Source organism: Haliotis rufescens, unplaced genomic scaffold, assembly GCF_023055435.1.
Source record: "Haliotis rufescens isolate VD_foot unplaced genomic scaffold, xgHalRufe1.0.p SCAF_38, whole genome shotgun sequence".
NCBI classification, from domain to species: Eukaryota; Metazoa; Mollusca; class Gastropoda; order Lepetellida; family Haliotidae; genus Haliotis; species Haliotis rufescens.
Genome location: NW_025964090.1, coordinates 3,635,710 through 3,655,793, shown reverse-complemented (window position 1 = coordinate 3,655,793; position 20,084 = coordinate 3,635,710). Strand labels below are relative to the sequence as shown.

The following is a 20,084-nucleotide window of genomic DNA, read 5'->3' as shown; positions in this document are numbered from 1 at the left end:
GTATGCCACAACATATAATTAGTGTTTTAATTAGTTACATTTTTACCCCATGTCGGTATTACAGTTTAAATATCACCAGAACATGTAGTATTTACATATATGTATGTGGCAGAGTAATATTTTGTACATACAAGTTCGGTTTTAATTCTATTTTAGCTATAGTTTTATACACATTCTATTTCATATTTGAATTAAGTAGTACATAGTTTATTTACCTGTCTTACTTTTGCCATATAATTGTATTTCAACTTAAACATTAATACCATAGCTTATCTGTTTCATTCAGTCTATTAATTATCCAGCCTTGACTAACCATACCACTGCATGCTTTTCACCCACAGCACTTAGTATCCCACCCCGCGCATAGAGTACTCTATTGTTCTCTGTGGTCACTCACAGCTGACCACAGGTATACCTTTGTTTGCTTGTGATCTGAGGCAGTTGCCAGATTACACTTGACATATGTACTCCATAGTCATTTTGTATATATTTTGAATGGATCTTGTATTCATGGATCGAATAGATGTGATTATTTCATGGATTTGAAGGTTAGTCAATGTATATTTCTTGTATGATACTTTATATGTATTTGTGTATTTCTAATTCTTAAAGTTAGAAATAAGTTGTGCTTGGTTTATTGCTAATCAGGTTGTGTATTGAATCCACAGTTAGTGTATTCTGATCATGATTATTTTGTATGATAAAGTATTATAAAGCAGTTTCTTTAATTGATAAATAGCTAATTTATCCTAGGCTATTATCATCTTAACTTGAACAATAACTAAATAAAACTAAACACTAAATAAACTGTAGTAATTCTATACCTCATATCACATTAAGGTAATTGTGTCAATTGTGTACAAGAATGTATGCGTATGTGTGAAAGTGCATTATTTAAGTAATTTGATCAATCCTTATTTTAAATACCTATTTTACTTATGTGTTGTGTATAATTATAGTGTAAATAGTATCTGCATTAGTTTATACTTTGTCAATGCAGATGTAACTGGCACTATCTTAGAAGCTTTGGTGACACGGCACAGGTTTCACCAGTCTGGTATGTATTGTTTATGTGTTACTCATGAATGTATAAATGTATGTATCTATATATATATCTATATATATGCTTACGTATATCTTTGTAATTATCATGTAGTATTGTACTTGTCTAGTGTTATGACAGTAGACATGGTTTATGTTTAGTTTATACTATTATAGAGTCATAAGCAGATATAATATATATATCATTGTACAGGTTACTTCCTACATGAGTAACATTGGTTTCTTGCTAATTGAATGTCCCTTAGATGTAAGGCCATTATGTATATTATATCAATATCAATGTTCTATGTCTTGTATGCAGTATGTATTATTACTTATACATTGTTGCAGGCCGTATTTATTCACCATTCTCTTCTAAGAGAATAAACAGCCATCAGCTCACACCCTGTAGCCGTTTGTTGTGTTTACCACCCCGACAACTACCGCTGCTACATTGGAGCCCCCGGTGAGGATTTGATGGGACCATGAGGAAACTGACGTACACATGAGACCAACCACGGCGTTATGTGACGTCACACTTGAGGATCGATCCGCCATTATGACATCATGTGATCTGCGATGTGTGTTGACACAAGACCGGTACATATGTGGTTACACGTGACTTGAGTATTGATGAGACATTGAACATTATTATTGTTGTAATCATATATACTCTTACTCAACGTTGAGCATTTCTGAATTTATCATGATCATGACACTCTACGCTTGTGATAATTGTGACACTTAGTGTGTATATTAACCTGGATCCAGCAGAGAAAATAATTGACAATTTATCATCATAAACATTTTTTACACACAGCCGAGTTGAACTGACAACTGCGAGTGTGTGAAATTGTGTAATCACAGAAGGCAACTTCTGGATATTGCTTCACTTGTCTCTTGTGAATAGCATGTCGTATTTCTGTATTCTTTTGTATACCATAGTGATGGCAATGCTATGCTGTACTTGTCATGTGACATATTTGACATGTTGTCTTCCGGAATGACTTCTCACTTACATGTTTTATCATGCAATGAATTATATGTATGATTCATGCTATATTTGTGTTGGATGTGTATGATTAAAATCTGTCCTATAATCTCTGTGTTTATGCATATGTTGTTTGCAATATACATGTATTATACTATGGCCATTTTCAGGAGCGCTCCGACCATACCTATTATTCATGCCAGTCTTATGCTTCATGTATTTTTGTTTGGTATCTAAGCACTGTATGATTGGTCTGTGTGTGTTTGTGGCTAGGTAGTTAGTAAAATCAACTACTTAACTAACATAAATCATATAGCTATTACTTTAATTCCTAAATAGAGTGATAGGTTCATTTTGAGGTTAGCTCACTACATGTAGTTCATTAGCAGTTGTTGTCTTGCTAGTTTGCTACATTCAGGGAATTGTTGCTTGCTTTTCTAGTGTTGTCTTTGGTGTTGGTTTGCACTTGGTGTTCACTTAGTTTTGTACTCGGTTACATTCAGTGTTCTACATCGTGCAACTAAGGTTCATTGTCTTTGCTTAATCATTAGCAATTCCATTGACCTTGTCAATTATTTCTTATGATAAACATGTAATGGGTATATTACCGTACAATTCCTACACTGCGTGACATCAGCTTATTATCAGTTCATTTAGCTTACTGTGTAGTTTCTTTTTCTTTGTGATCATATTGCACTCCAAGATCACACATCCCAATTTATTTGGTTGGTTTATTTAAGTCTCTTTCAGCCTTTTGCTTTTTTGTTTTGTTTTTCACTTTGCATTTCGCCTACACGTCACAATGGCAGAAGGAGGACTTTCTGAGGAAGAGGTGCAGAAATTAATTTCTTCTTTTCAAAAACTAAAACTTCACCCTAAAGCTGACACACCAGAAGACTTGTTGAAGTGGATATCCGAAGTCGGTCAGGTAAAGCAGGAACATGGTCAACATGGTCAAGCACAAGCAGGTTCAGAAGGTTCTTTCGTGCCTACTACTGTCACCCTGGCCCACACTCCACAGCTTCCATACTTTTCTGGTGACAGGAAGGGGGATGCCGATTTCGATCAATGGAGACACGAGTATACTTGTATGTCTACTCGTTACTCTTCAAAGATCGTTGCTGAAGCTGTTCGGCGCTCGTTACGTGGTAGAGCTGCTAGAGTGGCTATGCATGTAGACAAGGATGCCCCGTTGAAGACAATCATCTTCAAGCTTGCTAGCGTGTTTGGTGATGTTCACACGGAACACAACATTATGTCACAGTTCTACACAGCCAAGCAAGGGGATGAAGAAAGTGTAGCAGAGTGGTCATGCCGACTAGAGGATATTTTGAGCCAAGGAGTCACACTTGGAAAAGTACAGCCTGGACAAACAGAAGATTTACTAAGGACTACCTTGTGGACTGGACTTAGATCACAACTGAGGGACCTCACAAGTCACAAGTTTGATCAAGGTGGATCATTTGAAGACTTTCTTCGTTACCTCAGGCAGGTGGAAGCCGACTTAAAGGAGAGGAACCCAGTGTCTAAGAAGAAGCCTGATGCCACAAGTAAGGCCACATTCACTCAGGATTCAGAGCTTAAAGAAATCCGGGGAATCCTGAAGTCCATGTCAACAGAGATTGCTGCTCTCAAGAAACAGAATAAGGACGCCATGGAATCAGACTCTTCACAGGCAAACACAGGAGCAGCAAGGTATAACCAAGGTCAAGGTCAATCATGGCAGATACCACCTCGACAGTGGATACGTCCACAACAGCCTAGAGAAAATCCGCAGTTTGGACGTGGTGGCCAACATAGATTCCAAGGACCACAGACCTTCTCTGATATTCCGGTTTGTTACCGATGCGGACAACCTGGACACATTAGGAAAGGATGTAGAACCAGGATAGACAATGGTCCTTTAAACTTCAATCGGCCTATGGGGAGAGGCGGACCATGGGCCTAGACACACAGCATGTCAGCACTCAACAGCAGTTGGTTGCAGAGTTAGTTGGTAAGCCTACTGAGACTAATATCATGGTCAATGGTGTTAGTTCCAGGGCTTTACTTGACACAGGAGCGACCATTTCTTCTATTTCCGAGTCTTACTACCAACAGAATTTCAGTGAGATTCCTATTGAGCCACTTAAACACATCCTTAACATCGAGTGTGCAGATGGAGAGTTTTTACAGTATAGTGGATACATTGTTGTGGACATTCAGGGAACAGGAAGTGCTCTATCTAAAGTCCGATGTTTACTTCTGGTAGTTCCTGACAGTTGCTACAACCAGACAGTTCCAATTACTCTAGGTACCAACGTTCTCTCTGTTTACATGCTCCAGTGCAAGGAGGAGTTCGGGGAAAGATTCCTTCAGAAAGCAGACCTCCATACTCCTTGGTATTTGGCTCTTCGTTCCATGTCCCTTCAGGAGAGAGAACTTGTCAAGAACAATTACTCCATAGGACGAATTAGAAGTTCAGAGCCAGGTCGCAAGATAATTCCAGCTAATTCTGAAATTGTTATTCGTGGACATGTGATACAGCCCCTACCTTACAGATCCACTTGCGCCATTAATCAGCCTACAAGAGGATCAGTCATCCCAGACGACCTTGACATTGAACCAACTTTAGTATCATATGATGGAAGAGGACAGAAGATGTTTGTGGACATACATGTATCAAACCTCACAACTCGTTCTGTTTCAATTCCAAGTCGTGCTCTCTCATGCGAACTACAAGTTGTTAGCACAGAAGATGTACCGGAGATTCATCCTTTTACTCCAAGTAAGGACACAGATATCATGAATCTTATGGACTTTAAGGAAGCCAGTGTAACAGACAAGGAACTTCAACAAGGGAAACAAGTTATTTCCGACTACATCGACATCTTTTCAACAGGAGACACAGATGTTGGTCACACTTCTTCAGTAAAACATAGGATCGACTTAGTAGATGACACGCCATTTAAACAGCGACATCGCCGAGTCCCACCAGCCATGTATCAGGAAGTTAAGGATCACTTGCATCATCTACTCCTTGCTGGTGTCATAAGACGTTCTCACTCTCCATGGTCATCCAATGTTGTGCTTGTGCGCAAGAAGTCAGGAAAATTAAGGCTATGTGTAGATTTTCGTCAACTGAACCAGAAGACGATCCGAGACAACTACGCAATTCCGAGGATAGAAGAGATGTTCGAAGCCCTCTCAGGAACAAGACTTTACAGTACCTTGGACATGAAGAGTGGTTATCACCAAGTAGAGATAGAGGAAACACATAAGGAAAGAACAGCCTTCACCGTTGGACCCTTGGGATTTTACGAATACAACCGTATGCCCTTCGGATTATGTAACAGCCCAGCGACATACCAACGGCTTATGAATGAATGTTTTGAAGGCCTTCACTTGAAGATATGTCTCATCTACTTGGATGACATCATCGTCTACTCCCAGTCAGTCAGCGAACATCTCATCAGGCTCAGTCAAGTATTCCAGAGGATCAGAGATACAGGTCTTAAATTATCTCCAGAGAAGTGTTCCTTCTTCAAGAAGAAAATCAAGTTCCCTGGCCATGTGGTGACTGAAGAAGGATTTACAACTGATCCTGATAAAGTGGACAAGATATTGAACTGGCCTCAACCAACCAACCCAAGTGATGTCAGAAAGTTCCTCGGTTTCGCCGGATATTACCGCAAGTTTGTTAAGGACTTTGCCAAGATTGCTAAGCCTCTGTCATCACTGATGCCCCATGGTAAATCTGGAAAGTCCAAGAAGAAGGTAATGGAACAGCTTTGGACTTGGGGAGCTGAACAGGAACACGCCTTTGAGAAACTGAAGACACTGCTAGCTTCACCACCCATCCTTGGATATCCAAACTATGGAACACCATTTGAGCTCCACACCGATGCCAGCGGTCAAGGACTTGGTGCAGTATTATATCAGGAACAGGATGGTGTGAAGAGAGTCATCAGCTATGCCAGTAGAGCACTCACCAAGTCAGAAGCAAACTATTCAGCTCATCGTTTGGAATTCCTTGCACTCAAGTGGGCGGTTTGTGAGAAATTCCATGACTACCTGTATGGAGCAAAGTTTACAGTTCTCACAGACAACAACCCCTTGACATACGTGCTCACAAGTGCAAAGTTGGATGCCACAGGTCACAGGTGGTTGGCAGCCCTTGCAGCATATGACTTTGATGTTCAGTACCGGCCAGGATTGAAGAATACAGACGCAGACACCTTGTCTAGGCTTCCGGAACTAAGTAGCAACGCCCCCACAGAACAACTTTCCATGGAATCTGTGAAAGCCATTTGTGGAGTTCTACACACTCAGCCTTACGTAGAGTCTTTGTGCCTTTCTACAGCTGCAGTTGATGAGGAACTGCACCAAGAAGGGAAGGATCTGCAAGGAATGACAGACCGGGATTGGCGTATGACACAGGCTGCTGACGCAACCCTGTACCCATGGATCCAAGCAGTAAGAGCCAAGAGGAAACCCAGGAGACAAGACTATCTGCATACCCCAGCTGACACATCATTACATCGATGCTTCGACAACCTCACTCTCCAGCGTGGGATTCTATATCGCCAGATCAAGTCTGAAGGAGAGACAAAGTATCAGCTGGTGTTGCCATCACGATTTATCCCTGATGCATTACAAGGCTTGCACAACGAGATTGGACATCCAGGACGTGACCGAACACTATCACTCCTACGTGACAGGTTCTATTGGCCAGGGATGCAAGCTCACACAGAAGACTGGATCAGGAATTGCAACAGATGTTTGAAAAGGAAGACACCAACAAATGCACGTGCGCCTCTCGTTAGTATCACAAGTACCCAGCCTTTGGAATTAGTCTGTATGGACTTCCTTACTCTGGAGACTTCAAAGGGAGGATACCAACATCTGCTTGTGATAACTGACCACTTCACACGATACGCCCAGGCAATACCTACTCGGAACTTAACTGCCAAGACAACAGCAGAGGCGTTCTACAACAATTTTGTTATGCATTATGGGATGCCCATGCGGATCCACAGTGACCAGGGTGCAAACTTTGAAAGTAGACTTATGAAGGAGGTTTGTGACATTCTAGGCCTATCTAAGTCAAGGACCACACCGTACCATCCAATGGGGAATGGCATGACAGAAAGGTTTAACCGGACACTGCTTGACATGCTTGGTACTCTGCAGCCAAGTCAGAAGAAGGATTGGAAATCACACGTGAGACCCTTAGTTCATGCCTAGAATGCTACCAGGCACGAGTCGACTGGCTACACTCCTTTCTACTTGATGTATGGAAGAGAGCCTCGCCTACCTATTGACCTTGCATTTGGAATCGAAACGAACAGGGACAAGCACACTCTAACATCTTATGCTGAAGCCCTTTGACAGCGACTAGAACAGTCCTACAAGATTGCTTCTAAAGCATCAAGAACAGCCCAAGGTCAACAGAAAGCAGGCTATGACTTGAAGATCAGAGGTGCTATTGTGCAACCCGGAGAGAGAGTCCTTGTCAAGATTCTAGCCTTTGAAGGCAAGCATAAGCTTTCGGACAAATGGGAGGAGGACCCTTACATCGTTACTTCTCAGCCAAACATGGGCATTCCAGTGTTTGTTGTGCAGAAGGAAAACGGAGAAGGCAGAACACGTACTCTGCACAGGAATCACCTCCTTCCTATAGGATCTTTGCCAAGGACAGATGAGCCAGACAAGCCAGCCAGACCAATTCCAACTCCGAGACCACGTCGCAGGAAAGGACAAACATTGCCAGCCAAGGAGACAACGGAAGTGTCGGACCAGGATGAAATCAAGTCAGTTAGTACAGAGAGCTTGACAGCTGGAGTACCCATAGTGGCTGATGACATCACAATCATCAGTGAAGATTTTATGGAAGATGGCGCTATCTCACAGTCTGAAGGTGACGACCCGACGACTGGAGGGGTAGACAGTGCAACTTCTGATGGTGACGGCCATACACTGCAGGACAGAGATCCCCTCAGTACAGAAGTTGATGCTGGAGATGTAAGAACTGCAGAACAGGATCAGGAACCAGACTTACCTAGAGGAGCTCCCACCTCTTTGACACCTGATGTCCGACCAAAATCAAAACCACCACCAAGAACCTCTACCCGACAGAGAAGACCACCGGAATGGCAGCGCTCAGGGGACTATGTAATGAACCAGGCTACTGCAGAGGATTGGAGACGAAAGGCCAAACTCCTAGAGCAACTGGCAGAGGTTGGAGTCTTCCAGCAACTTGGTGGAGCCATGTCACAGATGATAGTTTCCCTACTGGATAAACCCGGCAAATGACGAGGACGTCTTTTGTGTGGAGGGGGAAGTATGTGGCAGAGTAATATTTTGTACATACAAGTTAGGTTTTAATTCTATTTTAGCTATAGTTTTATACAGATTCTATTTCATATTTGAATTAAGTAGTACATAGTTTATTTACCTGTCTTACTTTTGCCATATAATTGTATTTCAACTTAAACATTAATACCATAGCTTATCTGTTTCATTCAGTCTATTAATTATCCAGCCTTGACTAACCATACCACTGCATGCTTTTCACCCACAGCACTTAGTATCCCACCCCGCGCATAGAGTACTCTATTGTTCTCTGTGGTCACTCACAGCTGACCACAGGTATACCTTTGTTTGCTTGTGATCTGAGGCAGTTGCCAGATTACACTTGACATATGTACTCCATAGTCATTTTGTATATATTTTGAATGGATCTTGTATTCATGGATCGAATAGATGTGATTATTTCATGGATTTGAAGGTTAGTCAATGTATATTTCTTGTATGATACTTTATATGTATTTGTGTATTTCTAATTCTTAAAGTTAGAAATAAGTTGTGCTTGGTTTATTGCTAATCAGGTTGTGTATTGAATCCACAGTTAGTGTATTCTGATCATGATTATTTTATATGATAAAGTATTATAAAGCAGTTTCTTTAATTGATAAATAGCTAATTTATCCTAGGCTATTATCATCTTAACTTGAACAATAACTAAATAAAACTAAACACTAAATAAACTGTAGTAATTCTATACCTCATATCACATTAAGGTAATCGTGTCAATTGTGTACAAGAATGTATGCGTATGTGTGAAAGTGCATTATTTAAGTAATTTGATCAATCCTTATTTTAAATACCTATTTTACTTATGTGTTGTGTATAATTATAGTGTAAATAGTATCTGCATTAGTTTATACTTTGTCAGTGCAGATGTAACTGGCACTATCTTAGAAGCTTTGGTGACACGGCACAGGTTTCACCAGTCTGGTATGTATTGTTTATGTGTTACTCATGAATGTATAAATGTATGTATCTATATATATGCTTACGTATATCTTTGTAATTATCATGTAGTATTGTACTTGTCTAGTGTTATGACAGTAGACATGGTTTATGTTTAGTTTAAACTATTATAGAGTCATAAGCAGATATAATATATATATCATTGTACAGGTTACTTCCTACATGAGTAACATTGGTTTCTTGCTAATTGAATGTCCCTTAGATGTAAGGCCATTATGTATATTATATCAATGTCAATGTTCTATGTCTTGTATGCAGTATGTATTATTATTTATACATTGTTGCAGGCCGTATTTATTCACCATTCTCTTCTAAGAGAATAAACAGCCATCAGCTCACACCCTGTAGCCGTTTGTTGTGTTTACCACCCCGACAACTACCGCTGCTACATGTAGTATTTTACAATCTGTCAGCAAACGACAGTAGAATTACAAGTAATATGTCATAGATTTTTCACTCACTCACTCACTCACTCACTCACTCACTCACTCACTCGGGGACTATTTGCTGGTGGGTTACTAATGACAGATCAACTAAACTGGAACCCTCATGAGATTACGGAGAACTCACTACCCCATGCAATTAGATGGTGATCGGGTGTATGCAATGGGCGATTTGGTTGATAGAGTGCCATCATGACCCATCAATGTGGGCGGTTACACATACTTCCGTCAGATGTCCATTCTTTGGCCAACGGTTCATGTGATTGAAGATAGTTACATCGATTATGATAGGGATTACGTGTCACACACAGAGACAATCATTTTACGATACTTTAACCTCCTGGGCAGAGTCTTTGATAATTCAAAACTGTCATGCAGCTTCACGCATCTTACATCATTGGAGATGGAAACGAGATCGTTTTGAGTCACGAATACATGAATCAGCCACATGTGATGGTGCTATTGTGATCCTGACCTCTTAAATAGCAGTATTTACTTTGCTCGTTTGTATTCAGTAACAGTCGGACACGATACATACCTAGCATCTCATGCTCGGCGTAGTAAACTAGGATGTGGCACTTGGAAGGCATGAGCTGGCTGCAGATGAGAGTGTGTGTGTCATCTTTCCCGGCGGCGTGAATCTGTTGCTCGTGTTAAAGCAACCTTTACTGTCTTCATTATTATATTATAGCTAAAATGGATAGAATTATCATTAAACCGTCCGCATGTTATCAAGAATCAGCGGGCCACTGTAACTTGATAATGCCCTCATATTGCTTGACGACAGGCCATTATCACGCCCGTTGTTAGGTGACGTCATAGGGCAGGGGATAGGTGACGTCACGTTCAATAGTGACGTCATCTGGTTTGTTCTATGACATTTCCATATTTGTAAAAGTGGGTCAGTGACATTTGTGTTGATTGCAGTAAATGTTTCAAAACCGATATTGTTGTTTCTTTTTATTTGATACAAAATTCCATCCATCTTAGCTATAATAACGGTAACGCGATCTTTCAGGGCATTATCATTTGCAGAAGCCCTCGGTCTTTTCAACTGCCCTCCTTTGTCGGGCAGTTAATGGAAGACATCGGGTTTCTGCAAATGACAATGCCCTGAAAAATCGCGTTACCCTTATATTATCATCTAAAACTGGCTCCCACAGGAGATATCGCTTGGGTGAGATCAAGCGATACCTACACTGTAGATATCGCTGCAATGAAATTGCATCACAATGCTTTGCAGACCATTGTGACGTCATTGGTTACCATGACGTCACAGTCAAATGACATCACTAATGGCTCTGCTACTGAGGCTGTAAGCAGTACTTTTACACTTAAGACACTGCTTATTACTTTCTTAAACTGAAAAATTGTAAGAATGATGTTGGATGATAAATAAAATCTCACCCGAGTGTCTTTTGATATCAAATATATCAACGCTCGTTGATAAAAGTGGAAACAATCCTCGGCAAGCCTCGGAGTTTTCCGACTTTTATCAACTCGTGTTGATATATTTGATATCAAAAGACACTCGGGTGAGATTCTCTATTTTTCATCCATTACACAACATATGCTCTTAGATATTCCCGACCGGACACTCGCGAAATCCTGAATTTACTGACTGTCACGTGTCGATATCAGGTGATGTGGATGGAAAGCAAGAAGTGATGCCGGTCTTAGACTTTGCTGAGGTGATGAAATTCTTCTGTATCGGTATAGAGCTGACACAACCTTGATACATTATCAGAGCGAGTCCGGGATTCGAACCCACAATCATAGAATTCTGTCACGCCTTTGGGACGAAACCCGACACAACAGATTGCCTTAGACTTGGCCACCCATAGCCCTCCAGGAAAAAAACATATTCCTATTGTTCCCAAGTTTACTCAGAAAACAATATGAAATGTAAGATGCGTCATGCGTGTACTACAGAAATAGAGGAACTGCAAATTATTTAAATGTCATCTATGGCAGATTAAATAAATCATATTAATGTACCATTGTCACAAGAATCAGTGAGATGTTTTCACCTCGTGCGGTTTCAGGGTTAGAATAGATACTCTCAGTCCGTCTCCCAGACCCTGGAGAAACAAATAAAAAAAGCGTCCAACTTCAAGTCTAGAACGATTGGGATTGTTCACGATTCCTTTTGGATTTGATTTGATTTTGTAGATATATAATCTTAATTATGAAAACTTTATTTCTGGGACTAAATATCAGTCTAAGGTACCCTTTGCTGGTCAAGGGGCACGGGGGGCCCAGTCGTCTAAGGCGCCGCGATTCGCTGTGCAGAGTTGCGTCCCTTGGGCACGCCAGAAACCTATGATTGTGGGTTCGAATCCCGGTTCACCCCGATTATGTTTCTAGGTTTGTCAACACCATACCCGTGCTCGTGAGTTTCACCGAAGTGGTAAACGTCTGAGACCTGCATCACTTGGGGCTTTCCTCCCACATTTAGCTTACACGCCGTGATATAACTGAAATACTGTTAAAAGCGGCGTTAAACCCAACTCACTCAATCACTTTGCTGGTCGTAGGGGCGACTAAATGGATCGGGTGGTCACGCTTGGTGACTGGTTGAAGCATGTCATCATTTCCCGACGGCGTGGTTCGTTGTTCACAATATCATTCACTGGATTGTTTGGTCCAGAGACGATCTTTTACAGACCGCAGTCATAAAGCTGGACTATAGCTGAGTGAAAGGTGTATGATGCAACAACATACTGAGCTGCACCGTTGAAAGCTTCATCGTGCATTGGCAGTATAGGGGTGCCTAAACACACAAATAAAAAATACACCAATGCAAAATTGCGCAGTCGGTCTTTCTGTAACACTACGTTCCTCCTTCTTCCATGAGTACCTACGTCCGCCAGGCGGTGTAATATTAACGCTCAATGGTCTCGAGCACCCGTGAAGATTCCAGGGTAGAATAGGTCTTCAGCAACCCATACTTGCCGTAAAAGGCGACTATGCTTGTCGTAAAAGGCGACTAATGGGATCTGTGGTCAGGCTCGCTGACTTGGTTGATGCATGTCATCGATCCCAATTGCGCGGATCGATGTTCATGATATCAATCATTGGATTGTCTGGTCCAGACTCGATTATTTACAGACCGCCGTCATATAGCTGGAATATTTCTGAGTGCGGCGTTAAACAAAAAACCAACCAACCAACCAAATCGTTCGCATGGAACGAATTTTAACCATTTGCATGATTTATTGGTCAGCGATTACACTCCATATATCGATCGTATGTATTCATTGTTGATAGTGATGCATTGCAACCGAAAGTGTTGAAATACTTGCAAAAGGGCGTTTTAAGTCATGGTTATGAACAACCACGACCGCTGAGGTAGCTTGGGCAGTATGAATTGTGCAGGGAGCATGGCCTCAACAGCCTGGGCAATTCAGACCATGAAAACAGCGTTATCACTATCCCCCGGCAGGGGCACATTAGCATTTTGTTTGTTCATATGGTAGTGAATATAAACTATAAAAAGAGTCCTATCAAGCCTTAAGAAGAGATAGGCACTTGGCCGGCTTTGTCATCAGACAAAAATGATTAAAGGTGAAAATAATATACACAAAGGCCCCATCTCTAAAAAAATAACTCTGTCTTGAAAAGCATCCCTTAGATAAGCTAACTTCAGTAGTTTCTGAGAAACGTGTATCCATTGCAGTAACTATGCACCAAGTAAAATTATATTAACCCTGTAAAAAATAATTTTAGGGGCCAATTTTCAAATGCAGTCTTGACAAGTATCTCTTAGATAAGCATGCAACTTTCAATCAGGTAACTTCAGTAGTTTCTGTGAAAATTTGTCCCCATTTCACACAGTAAACACTAAGTTGAAAAGCACGGAGAAAGGGCCATAACTCTCCAAACACATTTAATGACGGGACACAGTGAGGTGACCTTTGTTTGAAGTATGCCATACTCATGTTAGCGTGTAACAGCATTTAACATTATTTGGGACCCATGGAGATCCGTGGTACCATGTCTTCAGCAACCCATGCTTGCCGTAAAAGGTGACTATGCTTGTCGTCAGACTTGGTTGATGCATGTCGTCGTATCCCAATTGTGTAGATCGATGCTCAGGATGTCAATCACTGGATTGTCAGGTTCAGACTCAATTATTTACAGACCGCCGTCATATAGCTGGACTATTTCTGAGTGCAGCGTTATACAACAAACAAACAAACAAACAAACAAACAAACAAATAACATCATTTGCCAAAAATAACATTTCATTATCAAGATACGCAAATTGTATCTCGAATGAATTATTTGTATTTATTTGCCATTATTGAACGGTTTAAGTGCACCTCCTGTTGCATTCCAAAACACACACACACACACACACACACACACACACACAAACACACACAAACACACACACAAACACACACACTAATGCGACTCCTCCATCAAGGATTAGTATCATTACTATTATTTCGAAATAATACCAGGAATGGAATTGCCTCATTAACATTCCTTTGGAATAATATTAAGAATTTAATTGCCACCTAATGTTGGTGTCCCCATTCCCAGGAAAATATTAAAATGATATTAGGATGAATAATTTGGATCCTCTGGACATCTTCCTACAATATTTCGAAATTTGAAGTATTTGTTTCTCATTTTATCAATACCACATGACTGGAATAAATTACACGGACAGACCTCAGCGTTCGTGTTACACATAGGGGAGCGATGCCCGAAACGAGGTCTGTGTGTTCCACGGAGACAATACATGCGCGTCTTACACCCGGTATGTTTCAGTAAGAAGAGGTACTTAACAGCCATGAATGTCTTGCTCTTGATTTTAACGTTCGCCAGGATTAGAAGTGTCTTGGCACATGCACACATTCACTGTCCAGTGAAGACAAATGTAAACGATTCCGGATTTTTAGATTTAGATTTGCCTGAAATTCGACAGAAGATGATATGTTCTACATTGTGTTTGGCTGAGTGTCGAGCGATCCTTGGGTCAAGCATGTTTCTTACTGTTACGTGTGAAGAAGCCAAGTTTACAGCCAAACCATCCGGGATACAAAAGCGTCCTAAAAGACCAAAAGGTAGAACCAGTTTAACATTGATCAAGCTTATTTACTATTATATCATTGTGCACTTACAAACAATAATCGGACTGGTCACCTTGCTATATTTAGAACATGATAGTGGATGCAAAAAATGACGATGGATAGAATGAGTGAGTGAGTATGGTTTCATGCTGCTTTTAGTACTGTTCCAGCAATATCACGGCGGGCAACACCAGAAATGGGTTTCACGATTCGTACACATGTGGGGAATCGAAACGGATCTACTTGGTTACCCTGTATAGGATGAGTGAGTGAGTGAGTGAGTTTGGTTTTACGCCGCTTTTAGCAATATTCCAGCAATATCACGGCGGGGGACACCAGAAATGGGCTTCACACATTGTGCCCATGTCGGGATTCGAACCCGGGTCTTCGGCGTGACGAGCGAACGCTTTAACCACTAGGCTACCCGATCGCCCCCTGTATAGGATGAGGGATGATAGGATAGCCGAAAACGTACTTCAAACGTTCATTCTTCCCGCATGAGGCCCGGGTTTGATCCCCAATGGGTACGTGTGAAACAAATTCGGGTGTCCCATGTCGTGACGTACTCACCCGATAGGAGGAGCATTATGTTCTACCCTGTTGGTGTAACTCTCGAACTAGTTCATATCTGCTTTCTAACTTGCTGTTAGGGCTGCTTCTTCATCTCCGATTGACCACAATCTTTTCCTTAGACGTATGCTATATTTCATAAAATAACTTTGAATAAGTATTCCGGTGATGTTTGTCGAGGAGGCCGGCATCTTGTTTTCCAAAATCCGTTCCGATTATTGCTTTCAATCTTGGTTCCATAGTCAAGGTTCACTATCGATTAAACATATAGCATCATATTTGGAGAGAAGTGATTGATTTGTTATGGTCTGTAGCTAATCGGAGATGTAGAATTACGCTTTAAATCCTACAACGAGCATTGGCAGACATACGGTAAAACCAGTATCCCCAAGTGTTGAAACATAGAAAAACTGATATTTAACGAGGAACGGATGAGGAGATACGGTAACCGCAGCAATGATGCTTCAACTTCCTACTGCTGCTTATTGTGGGACACGGATGGCCCAGTCGTCTAAGGCACGCCAGAAACCCATGATTGTTTCCAGGTTTGTCAGCACCATAGCCGTGTATCATATGTTGCACCAAAGTGGTAAACATCTGAGACCTGCATCACTTCGGTCCTTTCTGACACATTAAGCCGACACGCCGTGATATAACTGGAATACTGTTAAAAGCGGCGTTACAATCAATTCTACCATTAATTTGGAAATAACTCGATTCTGATTGGTCAATCTGAGGCTATTAAATCACAATAAACCCCCTCTGATTGAAAGCTAAACCCCGCTTAATTTAACATTTGAAACCTCACGCTGCGCGTTTGGTTCCAAATTCAATTTGGCGGGATTAAAACTACAGGTAACTTAGCTCTAAATTGAAAACACAGTATGTTTATCTCCTAATCCAATCACTCACTCGCTGATGTTTATGATTCGTTGCAGCCACAAGTAAATAGTTTCTACTGTTATACGTAGTGAACACTTGAGTAATGATTGTTTTTTTAAAAAAATATGTTATGATCATGTGAGGTTTTTGTCATAACTTTGTATTCTAAAACCTATGAAAACGTTACATGTGTTCCACCGGGAGAGTAGGGGCGTGATTGGTGCTTGGATATAAAGTGACATCATAAAGAAAACCGTTTGCCGTCAACTTACTTCAGAAAAAGTCGCCATGTGTGCGGACTGTTGAAAGATATCGTATTTTACTCTCCTTTGTTCGTAATGTAATAAAACATTCTATCAAAGCATTTCAGCATGCATATCTTCTTTCAATAATCAGACATTATCTAAAAACTGTGATTATTACATTAACGGTCATGAAAGTCTGAAAATGGGACTTTGCAGAAAATGAGTCCAAATGTTGTCTCCGTAATAAAAATGAATTGAGTGAGTGAGTTAGGTTTAACGCCGCTTTTCACAGTATTCCAGTTATATCACGGCGTGTCAGCTTTATGTGGGAGGAAAGACAGAAGTGATGCAGGTCTCAGACGTTTACCACTTTGGTGAAACCCATGAGCACGGGTATGGTGCTGACAAACTAGAAACATAATCGGGGCGAACCGGGATTCGAACTCACAATCATAGGTTTCTGGCGTGCCGAATCGCGGCGCCTTAGACGACTGGGCCACCCGTGCCCCCAAAATATGAATTGAAGCTTATCAAATGTATTTTTGTGGTCCTAAGATACTGTAGTTTTTAAATATCAAAATGGGATTTTTCACTAATAAAAACAACACCCTTGTCTCATTGTTGGTTACATAAAAAATTATAGACATACATTGGCCACTACTATGTTTCATACTTTGGGTTTGACCGTTGATTACTTAAATAGTTACTGTCAATATGTATCACATACTAGAATCCCATCGGGGCCTAGTTTCAGGCGCCGCAATTGGCTGTGCAGAGGTGCCTCCTAAAATCACATTATAATTTATACAAAATATTGTATTAGGCTGAAAACCAACAGTCCTGTTAGTCGTTTGTTTTATTGTAGTTTCCTGTTTAAAATGTCCAGAGGAAGACTCTTTACCACTGAAGGGACTGTTTAACCCGACCTGGAGGCGTATTGGTTGATGTGTTGTTTAACGCCGCACTCTGTAACGGCGGTCAGTAAATAAGCGAGTTTGGGCCAGATAACCCAATGATTGACATCATGAGCATCGATCCACGCAATTCTGACGCAATGACATGCAATCAACCAAGCTACGAAGCCTGACCACCCAAACCATTTTGTTGCATCTTCCGACCAGCTTAGGCTGCAGCGGACCTGTATTCCTACCCGGATTCCCTGCCGGTGTATTGAGAGCAGGGGGCACGGGGGGCCCAGTCGTCTAAGGCGCCGCGATTCGCTGTGCAGAGTTGCGTCCCTTGGGCACACCAGAAACCTATGATTGTGGGTTCGAATCCCGGTAAGCCCCGATTATGTTTCTAGTTTGTCAGCACCATACCCGTGCTCGTGGGTTTCACCGAAGTAGTAAACGTCTGAGACCTGCATCACTTGGGGCTTTCCTCCCACATTAAGCTGGCACGCCGTGATATAACTTGAATACTGTTAAAAGCGGCGTTGAGAGCAGAGTCAGGCGTATGGTGCTGACATTCAATAGATAAATAATCAGGGTGAATCTAGAATTCGAACCAATGACCTAATGATTCTGTCACGACACCGTCTGAACAGAGAAGATATAACATGGGTATGATGTTGTAGTTTAAAATATATAGATATACGGTTTTATAAGAAAATGCACAGAAACGCCATGCTCTATACAAAGTTTACACATCCGATATCACTTTTTTCACCATTCATTTGTCAAGGAAATTGCAGTAATAATATTAAGCTTATTTTGTAAATACCCACTGTAAATAAGCATTTACTGAACGAAACCACCTTTGTAAGAAAATAGTGATCTCATGATTATTCATGTGGCGGAAATGTAAATACATGCAATGTGTTTTTCCAATTGTACCAAACAAATCATCAAATTGCATCTGTCGTCTTTACATTCAAATTCGACCCGTGAAGATTCCGGGGTTGAATAGGTCTTCAGCAAACCATGCATGCCGTAAAAGGCGACTATGCTTGGAACATCAAACCTAAAGGAAAACTTTTCTCACTTTAATTTCTTTTTTCAGATATGTTCTTATCTTCCTTCCATGAGTGAGTGAGTGAGTGAGGTTTTACGCCGCTTTTAGCAATATTCCAGCAATATCACGGCGGGGGACACCAGAAATGGGCTTCACACATTGTACCCATGTCGGGAATCGAACCCGGGTCTTCGGCGTGACGAGCTAACGCTTTAACCACTAGGCTACCCGACCGCCCCCTTCCTTCCATGAATCACCGCCTCGACAAGCTGGTCCTGCTCTACCAGTGAGGCGACTATGCTTGTCGTAAAAGGCGACTATGCTTGTCGTAAAAGGCGACTATGCTTGTCGTAAAAGGCGACTAACGGGATCGGCCGGTCAGGCTCGCTGACTTGGTTGATGCATGTCATCGATCCCAATTGCGTCGATCGATGCTCAGGATGTCAATCACTGGATTGACTGGTCCAGACTCGATTATTTTACAGACCGCCGTCATATAGCTGGAATATTGCTGAGTGCAACGTTAAACAACAAACAAACAAACAGTCAAATTCAAATTCAACAATTGCTTGTTTCACTGTGCCTTTTGTACAGCGCACAAATTAAGCTCAAAATCACTCTGAAGGAGAGTCGCCGGGTGCAAGCTTGACCACTGACAGTTTCTGGAGCGTCGGTCCTGCCCCACACTGAAGCATATGTTACATGAGGTGTCGCCTTGGCTATAGGCAAGTGGCTGTGCCGAAATAAACTCATTTATAGGTACCAGGTACGCGGCCAGTATTTATGTGACAGTAATGTGACTCCTAACGGTCATCAGGTAGCACATAGCACTACCCAGGGAGCTAGGAATGCCGTTTTGGAGCACACTGATCGATTGAGTCATACTTTTGTAGAGCAAAGAGCATACGGCAGGCATGGAATTTGGGGCAATACGAATACATTTTTATTTTCATTGTTGTTGTTTTTCAGAATGCTTGAGGTACAGTGGAAAGATGAAACTTCAGACAGATAAATCCATAGCTGGACATAATGACAAAGTATATAAAGGAATATTTATGAAACAATGCATAAGACGTTGTGTCAACCATAGAGGATTCACCTGCAAGTCGATTGAATTCCGCAAATTCCGGAACATCTGTTACCTGTCAAAGTACGCCTACAATGAGGTACCCAAGTCAGAGAGGGATGGGGGAGAGCCGAATTGGATCTTCGGATCAAGACAGTGCACAAAGTGGAACATGGAATAGATGTTGTCCATTCGTAATGGAGGAGGTAGAAAAAGGGCCTGTCTAACGCCCTGGAAATGTTAACCTTTTTCTAAACATTTGTGAGAATGATATGAAAATTCAAATGTTCAAATGGCTGACAACTAGCCTTTTTCATTCTTACTCTTGCAACATTTTACTTCCGGGTATGTTCAAGAACAAAAGAATGCCACTTAACAAGTTAACACAAGAATGGGTGCGGAAGTCGGACATACTATTGGCTCGTTTCGTGTTTTGTTTGTTTCATATTGTTTATTATTTCAGCTATATGACGGCGGTCTGTAAATAATCGAGTC

General features: G+C 41.3%; 2 long non-coding RNA genes across 2 annotated transcripts; both read left to right on the top strand.

The window, feature by feature from the left end:
- Window positions 1-568: 568 nt before the first annotated feature.
- On the top strand, window positions 569-1,445 carry LOC124141726. The gene is made up of 2 exons (XR_007218020.1): window positions 569-1,057; window positions 1,393-1,445. It is a non-coding gene; the product is annotated as an uncharacterized LOC124141726 (long non-coding RNA).
- A 6,747-nt stretch (window positions 1,446-8,192) lies between these two features.
- On the top strand, window positions 8,193-9,686 carry LOC125372186. Its single transcript, XR_007218021.1, has 3 exons — window positions 8,193-8,801; window positions 9,254-9,310; window positions 9,634-9,686. It is a non-coding gene; the product is annotated as an uncharacterized LOC125372186 (long non-coding RNA).
- The last annotated feature ends 10,398 nt before the right edge of the window (window positions 9,687-20,084 follow it).